The sequence below is a fragment of the Camelus ferus genome, chromosome 19, assembly GCF_009834535.1.
Source record: "Camelus ferus isolate YT-003-E chromosome 19, BCGSAC_Cfer_1.0, whole genome shotgun sequence".
NCBI classification, from domain to species: Eukaryota; Metazoa; Chordata; class Mammalia; order Artiodactyla; family Camelidae; genus Camelus; species Camelus ferus.
Window position 1 is genome coordinate 32,052,542 of NC_045714.1, and position 24,073 is coordinate 32,076,614.

General features: G+C 39.4%; 1 protein-coding gene across 7 annotated transcripts in view; it reads left to right on the top strand.

Annotated features, from left to right (window-relative positions):
- The window catches only part of SLC23A2 (solute carrier family 23 member 2), a 112,047-nt gene that overhangs the window by 20,153 nt on the left and 67,821 nt on the right, over nucleotides 1-24,073 (top strand). Inside the window, exon 1 of one of the 7 annotated variants that reach the window (XM_014561253.2) lies at nucleotides 13,827-13,849. The exons of 5 other annotated variants lie outside the window; for them this stretch is intronic. The gene's annotated coding sequence lies outside the window, so the exon portion shown is untranslated. Of the gene's footprint in view, nucleotides 1-13,826; nucleotides 13,850-15,857; nucleotides 15,924-24,073 lie in introns of those variants that run through there. One more of the 7 variants, XM_032461876.1, reaches the window with a different exon arrangement.

Below are 24,073 nucleotides of genomic sequence, written 5' to 3' on the forward strand. Positions count from 1 at the left end.
TGTTGTTTCCATCATCCCACTTGCCAAGATCCTTATACTTGGATTAGCACATTAGTTTCTTGATCTCCTGTCTTGAGATTATCCAGGGGTGGACTCTTCCTGTTTTCATCACCTGCCCAGAAGCTCCTGTGTCACAAAGCCATGTTGCAGTTGCTGGACTTCAGAGACTTCGATGACCTTGTGAAGGGTCTTCCTCTGAACCCACAGTGCCCGGGTTAGGTTGTTTTTATGCCTACCTCTGGACTCTGTGGTGGCCCCCTGCTCAGGACTCTCTATCCTTCAAGGCTGACCCCTAATCCCACCTCCCAAAAGTCATTTTTGACCGTTTCAAGCCCTATTGAGTTTCTATTTCTCTGAGCGCTCATACAGTGTTTGATAATTATTCTGTGTTTCTGTAATTCACTAGTTGTCCCAGTCTGTCCAGTTAGATGGTAGATTGCTTCACACGTGCTCCCATTTCCATCTCAGTGCTTGGACCATTGTGGCAGGTTCAGAAAGCTAGACAAATGGTTGGCTTATTCCATTTTCTTTGAGACTATCGGTACAGAAGCTAAAATATTAAGCTCTTACTAAACTGAGAAAAAGAGAAGGCTTGATAGTTAGTACTTTTCATCATTAAAAAAAATTTATTTATTTATTTTTTAATTGAAGTACAGTCAGTTATAATTTGTCAATTTCTGTTGTACAGCACAGTGTCCCAGTCATGCATAGACATACATATGTTTGTTTTCATATTCTTTTTCATTAAAGGTTATTACAAGGTATTGAATATAGTTCCCTTTGCAAGTACTTTTCATCATTGTTATCAAGAGTGTACAGGTGACAGCTCACGGCCTGGGTAGTCATAGCTGAGACCACCAGCTCTGTCTAGTCCTGGGAACCTGCAGACTGATTCAGGCACGTTTTAGAAGTTGATTGAACTACCACATGTGTGGAGGGACTTGGATATAAACTGGATCAAAAAGTGAGCAGTGAGAAAAAAATTTCTATTTTATTGGGGGTTGATTTCTGAGAGGCCTCACCGTGTCTGGTGTTTTTGGTTTACAGATTCTGCATGCTGTTGACGTCAGCATTCTACTTTCTCATTACTAAACACGTTATATAAAAATGCTGTCTTGTTTATAGTTTGATCGGTAGCTACGAGAGAATTAAATATTTGCTGGAGGAATTGGGTAGTTTCAGAAACCTATGTAAACACTGATGATGATTGCAGAACTTGCATAAGAAGGTGAGGAGGGAAGATGGACGAGTTGTGTAATGACTGTATGAAAGAGATCCCAAGTAGATGTTAGGACCACTCTGGTCTTTTCAGTTGGATGTATTTTAAAATTAGCATGTTAGTGTTGGATTAAGACCAACTGTTTATAAATTGTCTAAGTTGTTTGCCGACTTTCTGTTTGGCTTGGAAAAATTTCATCGATAAATTTGTCCTGTTCCCTCTGATGATAATTCCTAATAAATATGTGTATTTTGTTTTAGTTTTGCCATACAAAACCAGAACCTGCAATTTCGTAATTGTAAAGCCCCTTTGGATTTGAGTAGTGTTTACCCTTGGATGGACCCTGTGTTTTATTTAGATTTCTTGTGCTGGTTCTGAGCTTCTCAGGAAGAGCCCCTGGCTCCCCTTTTGGCCTTTCAGCTTGTACTTGTTACCATGTGGGATTTCTGCTTTGGCCCTTTTCGCATCCAGCTCCCTCCCTCCTCCTGGTGCTGTTGAGTGTGAGAAATCACATTATAGCACTTGCTTCTCCATCACAGTGCAGGCTGCAAAGTTGGTTATGTAGGATATGATAAAGGGGAGGGTGTGTAGCTCAGTGGTAGAACACATGCTTAGCATGCACGAGGTCCTGGGTTCAATCCCCAGTGCCTCCATTAAAAAACAACAACAATGACCAGAAAACTTTCAGTGTAGGATTCGATACAGGGTTTGCTTGATGTTTGGATAAAGATACATGGCAATGCCTGTATGTGTGTATTTGTAAAAATCAAGAGTGTCAGAACACACACCTGAATGGAGCATGATTACCATGGTTGGGTACTCTGAAATAGCATTTACTTTTTTCCTGATACCCAGTTTCTTTACAGTGGTGGTGTCCAATACAATTATAATGGGAATCACGTATGTAATTTTCTAGTAGTTAACATGAATAAAGTAAAAAAAAAAAGGTAAACATAATTTTAGTAACATTTTATAACCTAATGTATAAAAACATTATTACTTCATGTAATCAATATAAAATTATTGAGATTTTTACTGTTTTTTTTTTCATGGTAACTCTGAAGTCCAGTGTGTATTTTACACATATGGCACATCTCAGTCACATGGGGCTAGTGGCTCCAGCATTGGGTGGCACAGCTCAAGACCACATTGCTTTATCTACTACTGTGTGATATGTTAAGTTGTAGGCTTTTGGATGTTTGGGTATTTCATAATGTAAGCCACTTCCATTCAAGAACTGTGAAATAAAATATACTCATAGTTGAGGCCTGATGTTTGCGTCAACTTCCCCTTTCTCATTTTTTTCTTGTCAAATGAAGAGGTTTCCCATTGCCTGGAAAATGTTTCTGAACCAATTCCACAAGTAGATTGATAGATAGGGAGTGTTTCTAATGTTAATTCATTAATTCCCTGGCTTGAGAAGAAAAAACAAATTCTTAACATAGTATTTAAAATGTATATATATATATATTTTTATAAGTAAGCGGTACAGTATAATTGTTAGATAAAAATGGCCTTTGGAAAAGTTGAAATCAGAATAAAAGGATATGAGGAAATAACAACAAAATCAGGAATTCCTGAACCCAGTGGGTTTGCAGCACATTGGGAGTACCTACCTTCTGACCACACCTTTGGTTCCCTTGGTTACTCAGGTGCTATCAGCAAGTCTGCAGAAATGAGGAACTTAGGCATCTAGTTAAGGGAGACCCGCCCTGCCTGGTGCTGTTTGGGAAGCACATCAGCAGGGTGTGTTTTTTTAGCACCGATTTTGAGCACCTTAACTTTTTCTAATTTGTGTTGCCTTCATATTTATTTTAGTATTGACCTTATACAGTGACTTAAGGTTTAAAAATTATGAAAGTGATACATACACATTCCAGAAAAATAAGAGCAAAAAATCCCTTTAAATCCTGTCATCTGCAGAACTCTGTTTTTTTCTCATGTGTATGCTTGTGTGTGGATAGAACTTTAATGCGATTGTCATGTATATTTTGTACCCTGATTTTTTCTCTCTCAGTGATACACTTAACACATTTCCATGTCAGTGAGTACTTCTATTACCAATTTTTTAATTCCCACAATATTCTATTTAAAGAGTATACCCATGATGTAACCAACCAGTTTTCTATTTTTAGACATTAATATTTTCCCCTCTAGTTTTGGATTATTCTGAGCTCTATTTTATGAGTGAACATTCTCATAATGAAAATTTTAAGCCGATTTTAATTATTTTGTTATGATAAATTCTTTTTTTTCCTTTTATTGAAGTATAATCAGTTCCAATGTGTCAGTTTCGGGTATACAGTATAGTATTTCAGTCATACATATACATACATATAATTGTTTTCATATTCTTTTCAATTATAGGATAAGTTCTTTAAGAGGAGTTGTTGAGTCAAAGGCTGTGTGTATTTTCAGAGCTTTTGATTGCTGTTGTTTGATGGCTATCTAGAAATGTTAAAAGCCAGATTAACAGATACATACCACTGTATATAAAATAGATCAACAACAAGGATTTACTGTATAGCACAAGGAACTAGATTCAGTATCTTGTAATAACCTATAATGGAAAAGAATCTGATAGCTGAATCACTATACTGTACACCAGAAACTAACACAACATTGCAAATCAACTAGTTCAATTAAAAAATGTGAAAGCCAGCGATTACTCCCACTAGCAGTATATCCAAAGCGCTTGCCCTCTAAAGGGACATTAAAAAATTATTTAGTAATTTTGTGACTTGTTAAATGAATTATAAATAATATATTTTATTTATGCTCTTTTGGATTTCTCACATTTTTCACAAGAAAGCTTACACATGATTATATTCCTACCAGCAGTACAGTGAAATTCACATTAAAATAAAAAAGGAATCCTGACAATGTTAGGAATTCTTACAGCCAAGTGGACTACTTTTAAGTGTGTGTGGCTAAGGTGTCCTAAAGCCAGTATGCCACAGATCCTGCCTCTCTGACCCGGTGACTCTGGATAAAATTTTGGGTATACCCTTCATACTCTGAAATCTTGTGTTTTGCTAGTACAAACTTAGGAACCAAAAAGATTCTGAAAAATATGGATTACTCACTGCATGAACTCAAGGTTAGCATAAAGTTGGATAAAGAAGGATACTTGGTATAAATTGTGGTCATTGCTTTGAAGGTATGGGTTGTGGTCATTGCTTTGGAGGGAACAACAGTAAAGGGAGGTGAGCGGCTTGATTTGGATTTTGTTGGGTTTGGAAAGGATTTGCTGAGGAATTGATCAGTTAAACAGAGATCTGAAGTATGAATAGGACTCCCCCAGATGTTACTGCTTCCAGGCGATGAGAATAGCTGGCTCTGCTCTCCAGGCCTTCATCCAGCAATGCCTGTCAGTTTTGGAGTTCACACCGGTCTGTGATGCCACCCTCCGTTCACTTTTTTGCCATCATCTACCAACTTCTTGGCCATTATGTGCCTTAGATGTTGGCTGCTGGCTTGCTATGTTTCTTTCCACTGTGTCTTCAAACATCATCTCCAAGTTGTTGGCTCACCCCGCCTCTGAACCTCGCTCTCCCTCCACGTTGTCTTTCTTTAGGGAGTTTTACTTCCAGTTCACTTCAGCTCTCCTGGGCCTCGTCATCTCCCAGATGCCACTTTGGAACCTTGATCCTGGAGAGCCTCTCCTTGGCACACATTCTGTCCTCCTCGCTCTCGTTTGTCCTCCAGTGGTCCCTCTTCCTTGGGCACTCCAATGTTTGTTCTCTGGCTTCCTCTTGCCTCCCTCACCCTTCTCACCTGCTGTGGACTCCAGGGAGTCTCGGGACTGTCATCTCACCAACATCTTGATTTTCTCACTCTCTGAACTGGTCCCGTAACTTGTCAGCTTTCCTGGCACAGTCTTACTTAATTTTTCTGTGTTTTTTTGTTAGTTGCACTCTGCTGGAGAGAAATCAGATAACAAGGTGACATTTCCTTTTACATATCTTTACATACATAAGTTTTGGGCTCAGCTAGATCCTTGACACACCCCCTCCTCCTTTATGTCAGTCATTTTGTTCCTCCTGTTCCCAAATCTCTCCACCTTGACCTCCATGTCTTAGTTCATTAGGAAAATAAGTCATCAGATAAGTGCTCCCTCAACTTCCTGCCTCACTGAGTGTTGAGTAATAGTGACTATCTGTATACATCTCTAGCCACTTTATTCCACAGAGGAGATGAGGCAATCACCACAGATGGTTCATGTGGGCCTGTTGTAACAGATTCTAAAAGTTTTCCACCCAGGGTTGCAGGAAAACTGCTTGTTGCTCCCTTTTGGTGGACTCAGAACTTCTGATCTCTGGTTTATTGGGAGATGTTTGTGTTTTACAGAAGACAGGATTTTAGAAGTGGCACAGCCCTTGGAGAGGGGTGGATCAGAATCACCTCCCAAGGTGGCAGAGCTCATTCATGGCACAGGCTGGGCTGGAATCTCCACCAGTGGCCTTTCTTTATCCAAAGTAAAAATACTTCAGATTCTTTTCTCCCTTGGTGGGAGGGTGGGGATGGGATTGGAGGTGAAGAGGACATCAGATTTCTTTGTAATTGAACAAAGGAAATAATGGGTATACATGGCACAAAATTCAAAAGGTCCATGAAGACAGATGTGGAAAGTAAGTCTCTCTTACTGGATTCCAGTTCCCCCTATGGAGGCAACCGCTTTTACCAGTTTTTATGTTTATTTTGTGTATACGTCAAGAGGTCATCTTTGTAAAAATTTTGCTTTTAATTGGGAAATTTCAAATACAAAGAAGTGAAAAAAATGAATCCTCATATGTCAGATACCCAGGTGTAATAAGTCTAAACATGTTGTCTTTGCTTTAGGTTTTTTTTTTTTTTTAATAAGAAAACATTTAAAATACTCTTTGTATCCTTTGCTAATTTTATCTTCCTCCCTCTCACTCCTGGAGGTAACTTTGCAGTCCACATTTTTACTTTTGTATTACATATTTCTGTATCTGTAAGCCCACATACAGTATTGACTGCATGATTTAAAACCTTAAATAAAAGATCTCAGGTAGATGTGTTCTGCAGCCTATTTGCTCATTCAAGTATGTTTTCAAGTCATGTTGACCCAAATGGCTAGAGTTCATTTGTTTTAACTGCTCTGTTTTACTCCACTGTTTAAACATACCAGTACTTATTTTTATATTCTCCTATTGATGTGTTGGTTGTGTACTGTTTAAACAGGCTGGAGTGTGCTGAGAAGTGGCATTGCTGAATCGTAGTGCACACACATCTTCACCCTGTCACCAAATTGTTCTCCCAAGTATTTGAACCAATTTACATTCCCAGCAACAGTGGAAACTTTCCTGTTTATCTGCAGTCTTATCAACACTTGGTATTAAACTCTTCTATTCCTGCATTGTCAGATAGGTGTGAAATGATATCTCTAAAATCGCATATGCCATGGTTTATCTATTGACTAAAGGTTTGGGCTATTGTAAATAAAGCCACTATAAATATTAATGTATAGGTTTTTTGGAATAAAAGTTGTCATTTCTCTGGGTAGATAGCCAGGAGAATATTGCTGGGTCTTAGGGTAAGTGTTTTAACTATATAAGAAGTGGCCAATTTTTTTTCGAAAGTGGTTGTGCCGTTTTACCAACCCACCAGGAGTGTATGAAAGTTCCAGTTGTTTTGTGTCCTTATTGGCACTTACTATCCTAGCAGTTTTTTTTTAAAAATATGAATGTTACTTTTTTTTAACCCAAAGAATTAAATTTAAAAACAGATTATATTTTTAAATGATTTAAAGTAATTGATTTTTGCCTTCTTTGGTCTTGCATGATCTTTTTTTCCTCTTTAATTTAGAATCAGAGCATTATGTTAGGGTAACCAAGTAATGATAAAGAAATGGTATAGTGCTGCATAACATTTGCAGGCTACTGCTAGAAAGTTTGGTAAATGTATCTTTCTTGCTACTGTCAGCAAAGTTCATATGGTTAGAATCTTTAATTTACTGATTGGTGTTTTTTTTGGTTTTATTTCTGGAAAATACGTATTAAAACTTTACAGTCAAGGGCATTGAGTTCCCATTTTAATGACATCATCCACCTACTTGTGTAAAACCTCCCCCCAACCCCTGTCTTTGAATAAGATTCAACTTGAGGATGCTTGTTCCATTACTAAAGTCAAAAGTAGAAAAACCACAGATGTAGGCCAACACTTTTGTTTTACAGAGCAAGACATCTGGGCTCACAGGATAACGACTTCCCTGCACTTACACGCATGCATGGTCTCCTGTGTGGGCTTCGGATCCTCAGTTGGTGCCGTTTTCCCACTGCCCCTTATGTTCTACTTCAAGGTGCTGACCAGGAAACACCGTAATGTGAATCTTGAGCATGAAGGATGCCACATCTTAAGACACAATGGAATTAATTTGAGATTTGAATAAGCTTGTTTTTGACTTTTTTTGCCAAATAATTCTGGTTTGTGTTGTCAACACACATTCCAGGTTTTGCTTTGAGATTATAAATGAAAAGGCCAGCCTTTAAGTGTCTGCCAGAGAAGCCAACATAATAGGTTAGTCAAGTAGTCAAGGTTAACAGTGAATTTATTCATCTCACAACATGTTTACTCTTTATTGTGATCCTTCCATATAGTTTCTCTGAAGGAAAATAATACTCAGCCAGGTTTGAAATATGTACTGATAGGTAACTGATTTCTTTTTGAAAATTTAGTAACTGAGGTTATTCCAGATGTGTTGTCTTGCCACATTTTCTCTCTACATGTGTGTGTTTTTGTGTGTATGTGTGTTTTTACGGTATGATTTTGGCTGTTCTAAAATACCCAAATATGAAATAGCTTCTTTTTTAGATAATCCGGCTCTTTTTTTCTTACAGTTTGACTGTCCCTAGAGTATTGATTCATTCACATGCTCAAAGATGGTTCCTGCAGCCAGTGGGAAGAAGAAAGAGAGAGGGCATGTTTACTCCCACTCTTATCCCATTTACCAAAACATTGTCACATGGCTACATTTAGCTGCAAGGGAGGCTGGGAAATGTTGCCTGAATTTAGCTGGTTGTGTGCTCAGCTTAAAATCAGAATTTTTTCCCCCCACAGCTATTGTCTCTATTTTATTTTATTTTTAAAATTTATTACTTTTTAATTTTTTAAATTGAAGTATAGTTAGTTTACATTGTTGTGTTAATTTCTGGTGTACAGCATAGTGATTCAGTTATATATATATATATATATATATTCCCTTTCATATTCTTTTTCATTATAGGCTATTACAAGGTATTGAATATAGTTCCCTGTGCTATACAGTGGGACCTTGCTGTTTATCTATTTTATATATTCAAGGCCTTTTTAAAAAAAGTTTACTTATTAATTGACAGAGGACTCACACCTGGTGGTCTCTGACACTTCTAATGAAATAGACAAGTTGCCATATGAATCAAAACAATACATAGTCAGAAATAAGTTGGATTTTAGTTGTCTACTAAATTTTCCAAAATATTTTAAAAAATCTTACATTTTATAATTTATGTTAACCAATTGCCATTTAAATGTTGTAAACTAGAGGGTGCTGTTAGTCAAAACATTTGCTTTCAGTGTTTAGAGACATTCCCCCCTATCTCCAGCCCCCAGGCCTTATTACAGGATCGGAGTAGTTTTTGTCTGGTTGATGATTCTTAATCTCCTTTGTTGTTGTTGTTGTTGTTTTTTCTTTTTTCCTTTTTCTTTTTTCGGTACATATATTTTTATTGAAGTATAGTCAGTTTACAATGTTGTATCAATTTCTGGTGTACAACATAATGCTTCAGTCATACATGAACATACATGTATTTGTTTTCATGTTCTTTTTCACCATAAGTTACAAGATAATGAATATAGTTCCCTGTGCCATACAAGTATGAACTTGTTTATCCTTTGTTGTTTTACTCAGTTATACAACAGTAGGGGCACTGAAATGTAGGTATGTAACATTTCTTTGGAAAGGCAGAAGTTGATAAGTTTAAAAAAAAAAGTTTAGATCTTGTCCTTAAAGAGAAAATATAAATCAGAGATTACATCAATCAAATTAGATATTTTCAAAAACATAATTATTTCTGAAGAATTAAACATTTTTTTCAGTATTTGGTCAAGTAGATATATGTTAAAAAAAAAAGTATTTGGCCGAGTTTAGCCTCTTGGTTGTTTTGCCTAATTTTTTGTCCTGTATTTACTAACCTTGTATCGATGCCAACAATTGAGCTACTACTAATTTTGCCTCCTAGTACATTGGAAAGGGCAAAACTAAATCTTAAATCAGGTGAACAGAGTGAAAATTTGAATCCCACCTTGCAGAGATAAGCACTGTAAACTGCTTGGTGCATCGTCCTTTGCTTTCTTAGCACTCTTGCACGTGTGTGTATACAATAGGTAGGCACATCCATTACCTGTGAATAATTCTTTTGTCTTCCCTTTTCCATTATTTGAACTTTAAAATCTTTTTCTTGCTGTGTGCATTAGAACTTCCAGAATGGTCTTCTGTTATGGAGGCCATATCACTTTCTTCTGTTTTTTGGCTTTAATGTGCTCTTTCCGGGTTTTTCAGAGTTTAAATATCTTTTTGGCTTTTGGGATGAGATAGGGATACTTTTGGAGGACATTTTTCTTTTGTGTCGGAATGTGCAAGGGGTTTCATTTGAAAATGGATGCTGAGCTTTATCAGATGCCTTTTTGGTTTCTGGTTTTCCATTTGGATCTTAGGGTTTTTCTTCCTTCTACCTGTTGATGTGAGTTGTAATACTAACTTTTTTCCTTCTCTTGTGCTTTATCAAGTTTGGAATCAGCGTTATGCTAGATTTCTAAAATCACTGACAAGCTTTCCATCCTCTCGCAGTGCTCTGGGAGCTGTCTGATCAGCATAGGAATGAACTCGTCCTTAGTGCTTGGAGACGTTTGCCTGGCAAGCCTCCTGGGCCCTGTGCATTTTTGAATGCAAGGTGTCTTATCTGCCTTGGTCTTAAGAGGCTTGTTTAAGAGCCCTCTTGGATGTATTTATCAAATTTATCAATTTTGTTGCTTATTTCGTAGCTATTTTTCCCTCTCCCTCTTTTTAAAAAATTTTCTTTAGAGCATTTTGTTGCTTATTCTTTCTTAATTGCAAGGGTATTTTTAACACTCTCAATTTCACCTTTGATATAACAGGTAGTTGGGAGAAAGGCTGAAATTTTTGAAGTTGTTAAACTTTATTGGTTGATAATTACTTTTTTAATCTCTTTTTGACGTTATGATCCAGCAGTGAGAAATGTTCCTTTTCTTGTGGGAGCTGATATTTTCATTTCACATGGTGCTCGATTTTCACTAATACTCTTTAGCCATTGAAAAATAGAGCTCTATTTTCTATGGGGTGCAAAGTTTGATACTTACTATGTTAGCCTTATTCACTATGTTGGTCGGATTCTCTAATCAATGCAAAATAAAATTAACGTGGAGATCAAGCTTTTGCTCATTACCCCTGTACACTTTTGCTACCTGTCTTCTTGGAGATAGATAGGTATGTTTGTAAAGTGTTGGTCATTTTCTATGTTGCTAACCATTACGGGCCTTATTTCATTGAAAATGTTCAGAACATAAAAATTGGCATAATATTTCTATTGTGAATTTTGTAATTTAGTGATGTAAAATGACCCTCTTTTCCCCTTTTAATACTTTCTGGCATGAATTCCATTGCATCTGACATTTAAAAATAATAAAGCAGCATTAATGTTGCTTTATTTTGGTTTCACTGTTTAAAGTCCGTCGTAGGCATTTTTTTTGATGACACCTGAGAATATTTTTAATTGAATGGATTTAATTTACAGATTCAGTTTTAGTCTGCAGTCTGTTTCATATTCTAATAGTAGTTTCCTGTAAGTAAAAAAATTTAAAAAATACACAAAACACCTTTCGCCAGTTGTCATAGCTAAGATTTAATCCATTCCTGTCTGGGAGAAGGGCTTTAGCATCTTCTCGTTTCCTGTGTTCGATCTTTATTAACATGCTCTTGTTTACTCTGCTTTGTTGTTTTTAATTACATTGTTAACATTGCATAGCATATGCTTAGAGAATAATTTGATGTATGCACTCAGTTTTATAACTGGGTTTATGTCCTGATCTTGATGGTTTTGGCATACATTATTAGCAGTCCTGTTTATTAGTGGCTTCTCTGAATTTTGCCTCTGTGTGGTTGGAATATAGCCTCAGGCTTTGCTTTTTTTCTTTCTCAGCCCGTGCGTATATGAAATGACAGGTTTTGGCTTTTTTACACAAAGGGCAACTTGTTTGGTTATAAAATTCTTTGGGAAAACCTTTCAGTTCTCTATAGATCTGCATTTTCTATGGACTTCTGGCGTTTAATGTTGCCTTATAAAATCCTGGGGCTAATCTTAATTATTGCTACTATTTAAGTAAACCAAACATTTCCCCCTTCTCTCTGGATGTTCCTATGACCTTTTTTCATCCTGTGGTTAAATTATTTTGCCAGGATATGTGCAGGTTTAGTTTCTTCTGATTTTGTGTGAATCATGTGCCCATCTCTATACTCAGATTTTTCTTACTCTCGGAATTAGTTGTTTCTTATTCTATATCTTTTGTATATTTGAGTCTGTTTCATTGTTCTTTTAAAAAAGGTTTTATTGATAAAATGACTATAACTCAATAAAAAATGTTTTTAAAAAAAGGTTTTATTGAGCTAAAAATCACATACCTTAAAGTTCTCCCTTTAAAATATACAGTTCAATGGCTTCTTTCTAGTGAATCATCAGACTTTTGCAACCATCACCACAATCAAGTTTTAGAAATTTTCTTCATCCCACAAAGAAATCTCAAACCCATTAATTGTCTCTCCCTGTTCGCATCCCCTGTTTCTGCCCCACCCCCAGGCAACCACTAATCTACTTTCTGTTTCTATAGATTTGCCTATTCTGGACATTTGATATAAATGGAATCCTACAGCATGACTGGCTTCTTTGTTTTTTTGTTTTTAAGTCCAGTTAAGAAGCACTGGATTATTCCTGTCCTGACTTTGTTCCTTGCTTTTTTTTTCTACCATGGTTATCTCTGAACTGTGATTGCCTTTCTGGACTTTTCTTGTCTCTAGCAGTTTCTCAAGTCTTTCAGTTTTCTGTTTTCTGCAGTTTCACTTCTCTTTATTGCTTCTAAGCTAATTTTGTACTCTTTGTTTCCTCATGATTCTTCCCCACCCCAGCTTGTTGTCTCTTGGTTTCAGTCCATTTTCTTCAGGTCTCTGATTCTGTTTCCTTTTTTGATATGCAACTGTCTCTTTTTGTTTTTCATTCTTTTCTCTGTTGTTCCAAATTGAAGCTTTTTTTGGTTCCTGCAGTAGAATCTTTTTGACGTTTGGATCTTCTCAGAACATCCCGAGAACAGTTCTTGTATTCAGGATACAGGAACTGAAATATTTTTTCCATAGACCACACACTGGGTTTTTTGTCTTAGCTCAGGTTGAAGCAAGGGACTATCTGATCAAGTTGATCTGGTGGGTCGGGTGTGTCACGTGTGACCTGTGTTCTGGGCACCCATGGTTGTCAGTCTTGCCCCTGAACAGTGAAAGTGCTTGGCTTCCAGCCTTCTCCCCAGCTTCTGCTATGGCTTCTCCCCTAATCAAGTGGCATCTTCCTATTACGTTCACTACTGATTTCCTTAAGATTGTTCGTGAATAAGTAATACTTAAGCTGCTTTCTTCCAGGAGTTGTCCTGGTTCTCCTTTTGCATTTATCTCAGGGCTTCCATCTTCCAGGATGTGCTTAGAAGCCCCTTCTGCCTGGCTGTTTTCTCATCCAAGTCTCGTGGTTCCTGTCTGGACTTGGAAGGTGCAGGCTGGTGTTGGAGGAGATAGAGGCAGGCATTTGCCCTCTCACAACACATACCTAAGGGGCATTCAGGGCTGGAAAGCACAAAGTCTGACTGTAGGTGCAGCTTCTTCCCTCTTACTGTTACTAGATTGTCAGAGTGTGTTTGCCTTTTTTTGTGTATTCATGGGCACTTCCACTGCCCATGGGGGCCTCTTCAGCTGGGTCTACGCCCCAGGTGCCTCGTCCAGTTGGGTTCCAGTAATTAGCTCTCAATGTCACAGTTATTGTTGGCTTTGCCTGTCATTTAATGAAGAAATCATACCTTCAGATCTGTTTCTAGTCTCTCTAGGTCTTTGAGCTTTGAAAACAGTTGTCTTTGGGCCCCTGATTGGGGAAATGAAAAATTACCAGGGAGTAAAATTAATCTCCCTTTTCACTGAGTGAAAGCGGTGTGGGTGGACTTGTTCCTCTGAACGGAAGGGTTTGGGAAGATAGGTTTTAATTTTCCTTATTTATGTGGGTTTGAGAAATGTAATCCCAGGAGCTGCTTGGTTTCCACAATAGAATATCCAGCCTGCCAAATATAAAGCTGCTACAGATTGGTGGTAAACAGCCCATTCTAGAGGCATGCAGTAACCGTTTGTAACCAGGCGGTGGCTGTTGTATAATACAAAATAAATAGCTTTTCTGACTAGGTCATGTGGTTATACAATTTTCATGAGCCTGTGTGGATTATAAAAGCTGAAATTCCTTCTGCACCTAAAGTGTCTCATGCTGAGCATCAGGACGATCCCAGCCTCACAGGGATCCCAGCACAGAACTGGTAGGTGGGGCACTGATGATGGAGTATTTGGGGGGATAGGGTAAGATTTCAGTCTGCAGGTAAAGACGGTTTCTTGGTACATATGCTTTGCTGTGGGTAATTAGTATCTCTGTGTCTGTGTGCACCTAGGTTTGTGGGTGTCTGTCTCCATGTGCATGCATCTCTGACTGTGTAGGCTCCTGTCTGTTACCATGTGTCTGTTTTTTTGTTGTTGTTGTCTTGTTTTTTTGTTTTGTTTCTTTTTTTTTTTTTCAAATATGTGGCTGTGTGTACATCTGTGGGTGAAGAGCGTATGGCTCAACTTTACTCACCTGGGTTATCAGAAAATCTCCAGTCTCTCTCAGCGATGTCAGACATATTTAAGTATTGATAACAGAACATTAACATTTATGCGACTCTTAGAAGGTAGTGCCTTTTATTAAATATATGAAAGTGACAATAAAAACCTGATCCAGATTCAATGTTTTTTAGGTGTCCATTTACCTTATTCTTTGGGTAAGGTCCAGTCCTGGGACTTCCAAGGCCCTTGTTTATGTTTTCTTTTATACAGAATTTTAGGGGTTCAAGGAAAAGTAAGTACATGAACAACAAGGAATATAGATTAGACAAACTTCATGGAAAGCTGGAGTCTCTTTTATAGCTGAATGTATCTATTTTTAATCCTTTTAAGGTTTTGGGGATGTAAAAATGTCAGGTTCAGACACTGAAAAAGGCAGTGCATCTTTACCATAGTATTCTAAGTAATTGTAGTCTCTGTATTGAATAAACGTGTTTTTCTTTTTATGGATTAGGAGGAACATGCTCCTTTGCAGGGGGAAAAAAATATATATATAACATACTCACAGGTATAGGATGTTTATTAAAGGTCAGGGAAAAGGCTCCCATTTATTGAAGGTCATGGAAAAGCTATTTTGGTCACTGTGTACTTGGTGTTAACCTGGAGAAGAATTACAGTGTCCCAGCCCCAGATAATTTCTGTGCAATGTCAGCAAACCCACTTTTCAGGCACTAGGTAATCCATCAGGATGGGAGAGATTTTAGAACCCCCTTTTTTATCTTGGGAATGTCTGTGGGGAGAAGGAAACAGAACTCTTGGTAAGCTGGACTAGGGGGCAGCAGAGGTGGGGTGGGGAGAAAAAAGAAGAGATTGCAGAGGAGATTTGCAAATGGGATTTCTTCCAGACTATAGGAAAAGAGCAGGTGGTTGAGAGAACTAAGAAACTGCCAAAATCCAGTAAAACTGAGCAGGTATCACAGGTAGTTAGGAAAGTAGGGACGGGTGGAGCTCAACCTCTTTCTGCAGGCTAGAGAGAAAAGTTGGTTTTGGCATTTGGGGCAGAGGAAGGATGAGAACATTCCAAAGAGGAATGGTGTGGTCTGAAGATCAATTCAGGGAGAGAGCTGATGAGTCCATTTGAGCTTGAGGCATTGAAATGGTCCTCCCAGCACACGTGCAGTGCCTTCTCAGATCAAGTCTCTGAAAGAGACTGAAAGGGTCTTCTGCAGGCAGAGCGTGTTTTTAACATCTTCCATTTCATTTTATCAGTTTACGCATTTCACTTTATGTTCCAAAAATATTTGTGTTCAATTAGGAATGATCTTCCCCACCCACCTCACTCCATGGATGTTCCCAGAATATTTGCTACATTTAATCCAGTGGCTTTGAGTCCTCTCTGGCCCACTATTGAGGACTCCAACTCCATTTTTAGATGATTTCTAAGTAGACCAGCAGCATTTGCTTAAGGGCCCTTTTCTTCCCTCTTCTGAGCAGGGGGGTTGCCATGGGCACCTCATATGCCTTGGGGCTGTGGCTACTCACACTTTGCCTCCTGAGTGTCTCAGCAGGTGGTTTCTGAGATGGAACCTGGCAATTTCTGGCTCTGCTTTAGAAATCCAGGTTTTATCTGACTTTTTAAAACTTCTCTTCTTAAGAGAACAAGTGGGCAACCCGATGTCAACTGAAAAAAGTGCACAACCTAAAAGTTGAGCATTATGTTTTATTTGGCAGATTTTCTAAGGACTTCAAGCCCAGGAGACAGCCTCTCAGATTGCTCTAAGGGACTGCTCTGAAGAGGTAAGGGAGGAACCGAAATATGTAGGAGTTTTGCAACGAAGACCTGGTAGTTGGAACATCAAAAGATTACTGTTAATTTAAAAAAAAGCCAGACATCTCAAGTTAAGGAATTTAGTGCTTTTCTGTGTATGAAAAGTTGCAAGAGTCTGGGCTCATTGAAATCATTACTTTGATATGCACCTTTGCTTTCTGGGGCCCTGTATCCTGTTCTTTCCCTTCCTGAGACCCCTGTGAGTGCACATTTGGGGACGGCTACAGTGGCTGAGGGCTTGGCAGAGGGCAGCTGGTTTGTGTCCACCTGAGTTCCCTCAGGGCTCACTGTAGTGGCTTGATGGCTGCGACATCCTTTGTTTACCGATGTGGCAGGCAACATTTTCCATTCACACCAAAGACAGTGGCAGAAGCTGACACAGCTCTTCGGAGTGCAACAGAGATTTTCTTGATCGCAGTCACCCAGGTGGTTTGGTTTTGGGCTCTGATAGATTTTAAAGAAAGGTCATTCTGAGGCCACGATTCTGGGTACTCTCTCCATCGTTGTGATAGGTTATTATCAGTGTCATCATCTCGTACTTTGGCATGGATATGTTAGTTTAAGCTCAGTAAATAAAACCTGATTTAAATTGGGCACTTGAAATATGCCTTTTGCGGGGGAGGGTATAGCTCAGTGGTAGCTCATTGGTTGTGCTTACCATGCACGAGGTCCTGGGTTCAATCCCCAGTACCTCCATTAAAAAATAATAATAGATAAAAAACCTAATTACCTCCCCCTCACCAAAAAAAAAAAGAAAGGAAAAAAAAAAGAAGAAATATGCCTTTTATGTCACTGGGCAGAGCTTTAGGTTACATTAGCGACCTTTAGGCTCTTTTTGACTGACCCACAGTACAGAGTATTTTACCTTGAAACTCTGAATTACACTTATATTGTGAGATGTGCTCCAAATTTTTTTATTCTGTTAAATTTCATTGTTTTACACATTCTAGCTGACATCCTAAGTCAATATCATGGCCCACTAGTGGGTAGTTGTTAGGGAACATGGTGGGCCACTGCGTGGGTGGTAAAAGAATTTACCAGAGACAAAGGAAAGTTTAAGGAAGAAAGAAAAGTTTGATACCTGCTATAGGCAACAGCTGGCTGCACAGACCAGAGCTGCCTGTGTGAGCATTGGGGTGAATGTGTGGGGTCTTTTATTGGGGGGAAGGGTCACACGAGGGCTGCACGATCAGTTCATACGCAGGTACTTGATTGGTTGTAAGTGAGGTGAGACTTACTAGGGGCTACTTTGAATAATGGGATTTATGAGGCAATGAGGCCTGTCCCCCTGGGTATTGTGAGATTAGCCATTTCCTGGGGGCGGTTAGTTTTGTTAGGGTAAACACAAGTCAAGGGAAGATGCTTTTATCTTGCAGAAATGCAGGTATGCAGAGGGTCCTGAAATGGGGAGTGGGGGTTAAGGATGCCAGTCAGCACCAGGCACACGGAGAGCCCAGGATGGGGTGTTTTATGAACTTCACAGAGCGCAAGCTGGCTCCACATTCCCAGAGAGCGCCAGCCGGCCCCACAGTAGTGACGTGCAGTTTAAAAATGAAGAGCAAAGGTTCTTAGAGTGTTTTGAAAAAGGCTGTAGGATGATTGGGTTTTTTTTAGTTACACCCTGTGAGCATAACTGTAATCACAAGATCAAATAATCACTTCTTACAGGTTCACTTCATTACTGCTTAAGTGGAAGGATCCTAACTAGCTAGGATCAGCGTTAGAATTGTAAATTCCCTAAAGCAAGACTATGTTTTAGGCAGCCATTTCAATCATTTTATTTAAAGGAGGTTGATCACATACAAGTTGAGGATATCTGTTCCAATAATCTTTCTTTTGACTTGAAATAAAAGCGTTTAGGTCAAATGTTAGCATTTAACAGAATTTAATGGAGCTGCCACAGTTCAACTATAATCCTCTAATAATGGGATTTAAGCGGAGAGCCACAGATTGGCTTTTAAAATATGCTTTATCATTGAACCTGGCAGGCTCTGAAAGTTCTTGTGTGTATCGTGGGAAGGACGAAACAACCAGTTGGCAAGCTGGGGTTTCCTTATGCCACAGTTTTCCTTCTGGTCATATACTCTTACCTGTCGAGATAGGTTTCTGCCAGTGGAGAAAATAGCTTTATCCCACCCAGGTTGCCCATCCAAAGGTGTTTATCTGAGGACTACTAGTATCAGAACATCTGCGCATTTGTTAAAAATGCAGATTCCCAGGTTCCAGTACAGGTCTATGGAATCAGAATTTGGGAGAGGGGACATTTTTTTAAGTTGGTGGGATCATGGGAGTTAAAATTTGTTTTGTTTTGTTTCTAAAATCAGTTTTACTGAGGTATAATTCACATACAATAAGTGGATATACATACAAATGGAGCCACCAGAACCATAGCCAAGGTATGGAACAGTTCTGTCACTCCACAGGTTCCTTCCTCCACCTTTGGATGCCCTCCTTCCCGTATTTGCTGCTGTAGGTCACCACTGGCTGCTTCCTGCCACCATAGGTTAGTTTTCCTTGTGAGGAATCAGGTAGCATCTTGTGTCTGGCTTCTTTCACTCTACGTAAGCGTCTGTGCGATTTCTGCATGTTGTTAGGTACAGCAGTTTCTTCCTTTTAATTGCTGAGTATTCCTTTGTATGGGCCCCCCGTGGTTTGTTTATCCATTTGCCTGTTGATGAGTTTGGGGCTATTATAATAATAAAAACAGCTTGGAGCATTTTTCTACAAGTATTTGTGTGAAAGAAATCTGCATATTGAATAAGATTCCCAGTTGAGTCTTAGGCACGTAAACCACCAAATCTCATTCTCTCTATTCTTTTTTTTCTTATTCTCTATCACTTTAGAGAACTGTTGGTTTTTGTGTCTAGATCAAAAGATGGATTTGCCAGGCAGTTAAGTTTTTAATGTAGTATTCATTCAACGCCATCTATTTGGGGTAAATGAGTATCTCATAAACATTTTTTGAGTTCTGTGCTAAGAACTAGAGTATTAAGATGAAATGTCCACAGGGGGATACTATCCTTTAGAGGACTCTTAGTGATGAATTCACTCAGCCGATGAAGTGCTTTGTATGTTGTGTGCCAGGGACTGCGAGGTGCTGATGATGGGAGGACATGTTTTCTTAGGATCTGGTTGCGCTTCCAAGAGACACAAAAAGTCCTGGTATTCCGCTCCAGGAGCAGTTCAGCCCTTAAATCCTCTGTTTAGATAGTACCATCATACTTGGGGCATGGTAAGCCACAGTTGAAAGATTTGACACTGATTCCTGGACAGGAGAGAAATGGTCAGATAAAAAAATTAAGTGCCAAAGAAGTGGTCACTGACTGAACAGCTGATGAAATAAGTACTAATTAAAAGCCATTATTCTGCATGATTATTGGTGGCTGGAGGGCTATTGAAAATTTTGTTGAAGATCTGAATGTTTTTCTTTTCTATTTACTCATAGCAGAGTTCCCCAAATCGCTGTTCTCCCACTGTGTCAGGCTTACATTTAGTGCGGTTGATTTTTTTTTTTTTTTTTTTTTGAGTCTGTTATGATTTCTTGCTTTCTCTAAGATAGTGATTTTTTAACTCTGGCTGCAGGGGAGCTTTATGATGCTCTGGCTGGACAGTCCTATTCAAGAGACTGTCTGGGTTGGGGACCCAGGCAATAGTATTTTTTTAATTATTTATTCATTTACTTACTTACATTGAAGTATAGTTGATTCAGAATGCTGTGTTAGTTCCTGGTGTACAGCAAAGGGATTCCGTTATGCATATTCTTTTGCCTTATAGTTTATTACAAGATACTGAATATAGTTCCCTGTGGTACACATGAGGACCTTGTTGTTTATCTATTTTATATATAGTAGCTTGTTTCTGCTTATCCCAAACTCCTAATTTATCCCTCCCTGACTCCCTTTCCCCCTTAGTAACCATAAGATTGTTTTGTATGTCTGAATCTGTTTCTGTTTTGTGAGTAAGTTCATTTGTGTTGTATTTTGGATTCCACATAGAAGTGATATCATATGATATTTGTCTGTATCATTCTGACTTAACCTCACGTAGTATAATCTCTGGATTTATTTGTGTTGCTGCAAATGGCATTATTTCATTCTTTCTTATGGCTGAGTAGTATCCCATTATGTATATATTTACAACATCTTCATCCATTCATCTGCTGTTGGACATTTAGGTTGCTTCCATGTCTTGACTATTGTTTTTTTAAATGTTTGTGGGTATTTTTGCTTATTCTTCCACAGGAATTTTAGCAAGCCCCTTTTTTCCCCTCTTAAGGTATTAATTGATTTTTATTAAATTTATTTATATCATATTTATAGGAAAATGAATATCTTTACAGTAGCTCTCTTATCCAAGAATATAGTTTGTTTTTCTCTAGTTAGTCAAATCTCTCTTATGGCCCTCAGTAATAGTTTTATAGTTTTACTCTTAAAGATCATGTACTTTTTCTGTTAAACTTATTAAATACTTAATGCTGTTAATGCCCTTCTAAATAGAATTCTTTCATCCTCTTATCTTTAGGGTGAGCAGACTTTTCTGTGATATCTTAGTTTTGTGGGTCAGATGGCCTCTGTCAGATATTATTCTTCCTCAGTATTATTTACAACCCTTTAAAAATGTGAGAACGATTCATGGCTGGGGACCATACCAAACCAGGCCAGGCAGGGACTTGCCAGCTTCTGATCGAGCTGCTCGTTGCTGGCATCTGGGAAGTGTTTGAGTCAGCAGAGAAGGAGCTCTGCTCATGTGTTTGTGCCCAGCCATCTACACATAGATTCTCTCCAATTTTATCATCTCTTAATATGGTCATAGTTTGGTATTTTCCTTTCAAACGCTTCCCCTCATCTCTCTCTGTCAGTTGGACGATAGCAGTGATGACGCCAGCCGGGCTTGTCCTTGACATTAATGTGTTTATTGTATCACAGATGTGTTTGATGTTGGCTGTTAATTTCCTTTTCCAAGATTAGGTCAGAGTATTAAGCAAGCACGACTACTATATTGTATGAGGTACCTTTATTTTTTTTTTAAGTACCATTTATTCATTCCACAAATTTTGGGGAACCTTTAATACAGGTGCCAAGTTCAGCAGTGAGGAGACTGCCTCTTGTTCTGCACCTCTCTGGCTGATGAGGAAGACAGTATCTTGCTGTATCATAACCATCTTTATGGTTTCCAGATGCCATGATGAAGTGGTGATAAAAGGCAGCACTGATTGTGAGCTACCCCAAGGGAAACGGGTGAGGTAAAGGGTGCCTATTTTGGAGGAACAGCATTTGGAGGGGGACCCATCACCTTCCAGGCACTGAAAGGTGGACACTATAGCACAGTAGGGCCAAGTTTCACATTAGACGTCACGGTGGGCCTGTAGCCCATAGCCCTTTCTTAAAGAATTTGGATATCATTCTCCGGTGAATTAGGATGCCATCAAAGGGCCCGGTAGTTTCTGCAGAGTGGCCGTGCCGGCTGCCATAGGGCCATCAAGATGGAATATGAAAAATGAGACAAGAGGTCGTTGTGCTGCTGAAAAGATGACAGGCTTGTGCTGTGGAGAGGCCAGAAGTACCCAGATTTGGGAGTTCCTGGTCTGAGGAGGGCAGGCTTTTTGGGCCTCGAAAATCACAAGGAGGGCCGAAAGCACAGCAGGTCAGGTGGAGACGGTGCTTAAGGCCCCTGACCTGACACAGGGTCGCTTGGGTGGGGGGGTTTGGCTGTAAACTGAGGGCAGTTTTATGTTTTGTTTGTATAAACACTGTTAGGTCAGGAATAGTGATTAAAGTGTGAATTCTGCTCCACTGCTTATAACTGTGGGTCCTTTGGTAAGTTCCTTAACTTCTCTGAAGCTCAGTTTCCACTTGTGTGTAGTTAGTGTGCAAATCGAATAGTGCTGTGCCTGCTAGAGAGAAATCATTGCCATTTATACAGGGAGGGGTAAGAGATGTGTCTGGCACACATAGACACTTAGCTGGAAAACCGCTGTCATTACTGTTGTTCCTTGTTATTAGTGAAACTGATCTTTTGTCCCTCAGCCCCTCCTTTCCCCTTGTCCTGTGGCCAGGGGCAAGATAACAGTGGCCTTGTTTATTCTCTTTCTTTCAAAAGGAGTAGGAAGAGGGGGTCATTGGGTACTGTGGGTGGGCGAGCTTTCCCTGGTTCAGTTTCCCTGGGAGATTTTGCCTTTTATTTTAACACAAATCCTGTCACAGACCCTAAACTCTACCTCCCCACCCTGCTTTTATCTTTTCCTGCGTTTGCCTCTTGGCCTTGGCACTTCCCTGTACAGAAGCTCAGCTGTATGGGCGAAACGCTCAGATTTCAGACTGGTGCGTGGTTTCTGGCCTTGAGGCTGTCTTCATCGCTCCTGAGTACTCGCTCTGCCGTTCTGGCACTTTCAAGGATACATTTCGGTCTTCAGTGTTCACTGTCCTCTCCCCTCCTTCTCTTCTTTTCCCATTTGTCCACCCTTCTTAGGCTTTGTAACCCTCTCTCCCAAAGCCTTTCTCAGAGCTTCCTGCCCTGCCCTTTCTTTGGCCTCAAAAGCCTTTGTGCTTACTTGGGTCTATGTCTTAAGGACGTTCCAGCTGTTCTGTAAGAGACAGGCAGAGGGTCCTCCTCAGTACAGCTTGTGAGGGTCAGTTAAGCCCCACCACCACCGGTAGGGAAATGAGTACAGAGTACTCGATGAAAAGTGATCTTGTCAGGATGGGATTTGTCCACCTTTGTTCCTGGCTAGGGGGGCAGCAGGGAGGATTGGCTGCTGCCATGTCTGAAACACAAAAATAAAGTTAATCTAGGAGAATAAATGTTTCTACATTAAAGTCCTAACCGTGTTCCCTCATGTTAACATAGGTAAGTGTGGGTTTGGAAGCTCTGTTGGCGTGCTGATGGCGATGGGGCTGGATGAGGGACAGAGAGCTTTTTGGTCCCTCTGAATGTGACTGTATGGCAAATGGTCTTGTAAAAAAAATCTAACAGTATTTCACCGTCCTCTTTGCCTGTCCTATCTTCTGGAAAACACATGCTCCTGGGCAGCGTAAAAGTCTGTCAGGGCTACTTCAGACAGATTTTATATTTAGGGATGTTTGTTGTCACACTGTGTGTGTGTGTGTATGTGTGTGTGTGTGTGTGTGTGTATATACATATATATTTTTCCCCCCAGATCTTGGGCAGCTGATGGATGGTAGTGGCTAAATCACAGTGTAGATGATTGATGGATTTGATTACATAAAAATGAAAACAATTCTAAAAGATCATTCACAAAATTCATGAGCAAACAAAAAGTCGAGATATTTACATCAAATATAACAAAGAATGACTATCTGTCCTGTGCATTGTAGGATGCTGAGCAGGGCTCCTGGCCTCACCTATTAGATACTTGGAGCTCTTCCCCAGTTGTGATGACCAAAAAAATGCCTTCCAGATATTGCCAGCTGTCCCCGGGAGAAAAGTCCACTCCTGGTTGTGAGCCACGGCTTTACAGAGATGTGGATGTAATATGAATAAGAATGCAGAACGTGCACGAATGTTTAGACCAAAAGAGCCACCTCAAAAAACTGACATGTGTACCTAGCTTGAGCCCACTGAGGCAGCATGATGTTCTGGCAGCTCTTTCTCGTATTGTTTCTTTTTGCTCTCTAACTATTGAACTCTCAAATTTTGTGTAATTCTTCCTTTTCATATTTGTTTATATTTCACTTTTTTTCCCTGGCTCATCTAAATATTTGCTGAATGAAAAGTATCCCTAAGAGGCCTCCTCGAAGTTTTCCTGCTTGTCTTTCCAAACTTCTTGAAGGTCTGCCTTCACACTTGCAGGACAGCTTGTCCGGGTTATTCATTCTCTGTGGGAAATTAATTGGTACTAAGATCTGACATCATTCTCATCTGAGTGCCAGTGAGTGTTCTCTGTCCCTTCTCACTCCTACCTGCTTGTGGTATTTTTTCTTTATCATAAAAATGCAGGCACACCTAGGCACGTTTTATTGTGCCCATCCTGGTCTGGATCCTTGGTGCCCTCTCATTTTTCAAGTCACATTCTCCAATTGCTTGCTCATCTTCGGGTGGATCACTTTTATTGTTCAAGTCCGGTTTCTGTTGTTTGAAATTGAGTTTTTAAATTTCTTCT